Consider the following 3,990-nt stretch of genomic DNA (forward strand, 5'->3'; position numbering starts at 1 on the left):
TCAAATGTGAAGGTTTTGCTCACTGTCTTCTTTGATTACCGTGGCGTAGTGCATCAGGAATTCTTACCACAAGGTCGTACGGTCAATAAGGAATATTACCTTGAACTTATGGGCCGTTTGCGAGAGGCGATACGCAAAAAACGTCCGGAACTTTGGAAAAAAAATTCTTGGCTTTTGCATCACGATAATGCACCTGCTCATTCATCGTTGCTTGTGAAAGATTTTCTGACCAAAAACAGCACCACAGTCATGCCTCAGCCTCCATATTCACCGGATTTGGCCCCGAGTGACTTTTTTCTTTTCCCAAAACTAAAGAGACCCATGAAAGGACATCGAATTTCAACGATTGAGGAGATAAAAACTGCATCGCTGAAAGAACTCAAGGCTATACCACAAAATGATTATCAGAAGTGCTTCGATGATTGGAAAAAGCGTTGGCACAAGTATGTATTATGATATAACTAATCCATAGTACAGTTCGTACTAGGAATCGTAAAAGTTAATAAATTCAGTCTTAAATGAATATAAACAGCAGGACTTGATAACACTATTCAAGACAATTATGGTTAGAAAGATAAAACAAATGCGATCGAGGATACCTATAAACCTCTAAAATTGTGGCCTGTAGGGGAAAACGAATAAAAAAATGGTATTTTTTCGAAAGTTATATGGCAATTGAAAGGAAAAATTAATTGTGCACTTGAATTTTTTTCTGTATAAAAATTATTTAAAAAAATAAGAAATTGGATGTGAAAAATTAATATAAGGAAAGAAAAGAGAGAGGGTCGAAAATATGAAGAGTTCCTACTTTCGTGATTTCGACAAGTCTGTCGCCATCTACTGGACTTCAGAAACATTCATTGCCCCAACAGTAGCTCTCACCGTAGAAAGAACCTTCTCTCTGCACTCTCACCTTCCAGGAAAATTTTCATAATTGGCATCAGTAGAAAAGGTCTTAGTGGCCAGCCGCCGCGCGAAAAGACCGTTGAGAAACTAGCGGTCATTTTCAACGGTAGCCGAATGGTCCCTTTCAACGGTTTCCGAACGGTGTATTTTCGTAAGGGAACATGTTCCCAAGTTTGGGGATACTGGGTTATGTGTTAGAACGAATGCTCAATCCCTATTGGTCTACGAGTCCCATTTTGCGTGTTTTATTGGTAACTATGTATGGTTATTCGACGTTTAGTCTATCATTTATGCGGCCTTAACGCATACGAATTCATTGTTCGTGATTGGACACATGACAGGGTTACTCTGAAAAGTGAGATTTTTCAGAGCGAGCGTCGAAGACGACCCAATAGATGCGACTTTTAGGACTCCCGAAATCTCCCCTCTCCACTTTCCACTGCATTCTCACAGACAGGGTATAGATGAGACGCGGACGAGCCGTTCTTTTGCACACATTCAGCCCCTCCTTTTTACCCCAAGTCCAAATAACCATGTGCGCGCGCGGCCTTCAACTCGAAATTAGTTGTCTGCTCGTGCCATTAGTTGCTTGAATTGAGAAAGGTTATAAACATAAAAATTCCGCTTTTATCAGATTTTTATTTTAAATTTCGTCATATTTAATTGAAAAGTTATAACTTTTTGTTCTCATATGATGCCAAACTCATGACAATACTAATCAGTTGTTAATTATTAACCCCTAAATGGTTACGTTATTTTTGGCACCTTCTAAAGTTAAAGGTGAGTCACTCGTGCTCGGTGTTTTATAAAATGCTCTGAAGTGCTGTAAAAAATTCCGCAAAATTCATGAAATATTATCAACTATCCTAGTATAAGTATAAGTATGTCACGTAAATTTAGATAATTGATTTAACATTTATTACCATCGAGCTCATTTTCACTTTCAATAAAATAGTTTAATTTTCAACCAGTTTCTAAAGAGTTAAATTTTAACAACAAAAAAAGTATAAAAATGATTTGCTACCAAAGACGAATTTTTTTAAACACATAAATTGTCAACAGAAGAGTTTAAGGTTTAACGAAGAAAATTAGTATTTTTAGCCAAAAAGACAAATCTTTAAAAGAACACATGAATTTTTAACTAGAAAAGACAAATTTACGACAAAAAATGAAATAATAAAATTTTCAATAAACGAAATTAATTTTTAACAAAAATGGTAATTCCTCAAGTAAAACAATTATTTTTAACAAAATAATTGAACTTTAGACCAAATAGTTCAGTTTTCTAACAAATTGTTTAATTCTCGAGAAAAAAGTAACAATTTTCTACAGAAAAGGTTAATTTTCAACCGAAAATTATGAATTCTCAACAAAAAAGTTAGTTTTCAACCAAAACAGGTTAATATTTAATGGGATGGTTGCTTTTTATACAAAAAAAATTAAATTGAAAAAAAAAATATTGAATTTTCGCCAAAAAATGGAATAAATAGTCAGTTTTTATTTATTTACTTTTATTATTTTTTATTATTTATTATTTATTTTTAACATAAAAAGAAACGGATATTCAACGAAAACAGTTAATTTTCAATAGACCTTTTTATCCTAGACGATGACAACGCGCACGTGTCAGAATTTTACATCATTTCTGTATTTTTCGAACAGTTTTGTGTCGAAATATATGGAAAATGTTGTGAATTAAAATCACAACGAAAAATAAATGTGTAAATAAATGAGAGTTTAAAGGCAAAAAATTGAAGTATATTCAGAAAAAAAGTGCGAAAAGTGTGGCGAGCAAGCCCATTATTTACATCTGTTGACATCTGTCATCTTCAAAAAAATGTTAAAAATTCCTGCAAAAATCACGGAAGATGATGCTCCAGAAGAAAAATGAGTGCACAAATCGGTGGAAGACCATAGTGTTAAACAGCTTAAACGATGGCCAAAATATAGGAAACGATCTTTAAAAGGAAAAAAGTGTTTTATCAGAAAGGTTAGTTGAGGTTGTGTTTGGCATGTATTAATATTTTCTTTCTTTGCTAACATTTACTTACATATTAAATGAAGCATTGTTACCGGGGTTTCGAACTTCATAAATGTTTAGATAAAAATAAAATCTATTTAATACTTTCACTTGAGCACGCAAAACTATTATATTGAGATGATGACGCGTTTCGGTAGAGATCTGTACCCTTATTAAATCGTAGTTGCATTTCTTAACAAAAGTTTGTTGGAGCTGGTTTTGGAAACTGAAGATAGTTGAAAGATTTTATAAATAACAGAGTCATTTAAAAATACATACTAAAATAATATAGTTTTTAAGAAGAGTCTTTTTGTTTGTTTTGTTTGTAAATGTAAATTGGAGTAACTCTATAACCACTAAAAAATGTTTAAAAGTTTTTGGAATTTATGACATTTCTGTAGATTATGTTTGTATTTGTGTTAAAAATAATTGCAGATCATTATAATAGAATCGAATTTTCCACCCAAAAATTATGATTTTTATTTTCAACAATATAGTTGCATTTACAACAAAATAATAGACTTTGCAACCAAAAAACATTTACAGTTGATATATCAACCGAAAAATGTAATTTTTAACCAAAAAGTATCAATTTTCCATAAAAAATTTAATTTCTACAAAGACAGACGAATTTTCAACAGAATACATGATGTTTCAACCAAAAGTTGAAATTTTAACTAAACAGGATACTTTTTTGGTCCAAATAGTTAAATTTTTAACTGAACGAGGTCAATTTTTAACTAAAAAAGGTATAGATTAATTGTCTGTTTCAAAAATGTTTTTTTTGCGACAAAACATAAAACACATTTTCATCAGAATAGTTAAATTTTAAACGCAAGAGATGAACCTTCAAATAAATAAATTTTAACAAAGTATTATATGTATATCATTTATATTTTGTACTTGAAATAACGTAAAATCAAAATATGCTTATATAAAGAGGCGCGCGAAGTATTCAAATCATGAAAATCGCCAATTTCTTGAATTTCTTTGAAATGTAGATCAAAATAGAATTAAAAAACTTTTATAATATGATATAATGTAATATAATCATAATATTAACA

At 31.1% G+C, this 3,990-nt stretch overlaps 1 long non-coding RNA gene across 1 annotated transcript in view; it reads right to left on the reverse strand.

The window, feature by feature from the left end:
* The window catches only part of LOC117170241, a 17,822-nt gene that overhangs the window by 4,465 nt on the left and 9,367 nt on the right, over positions 1-3,990 (reverse strand). The window lies entirely within an intron of this gene.

This window comes from Belonocnema kinseyi, chromosome 3 (genome assembly GCF_010883055.1).
Source record: "Belonocnema kinseyi isolate 2016_QV_RU_SX_M_011 chromosome 3, B_treatae_v1, whole genome shotgun sequence".
In the NCBI taxonomy this organism is placed as follows: domain Eukaryota; kingdom Metazoa; phylum Arthropoda; class Insecta; order Hymenoptera; family Cynipidae; genus Belonocnema; species Belonocnema kinseyi.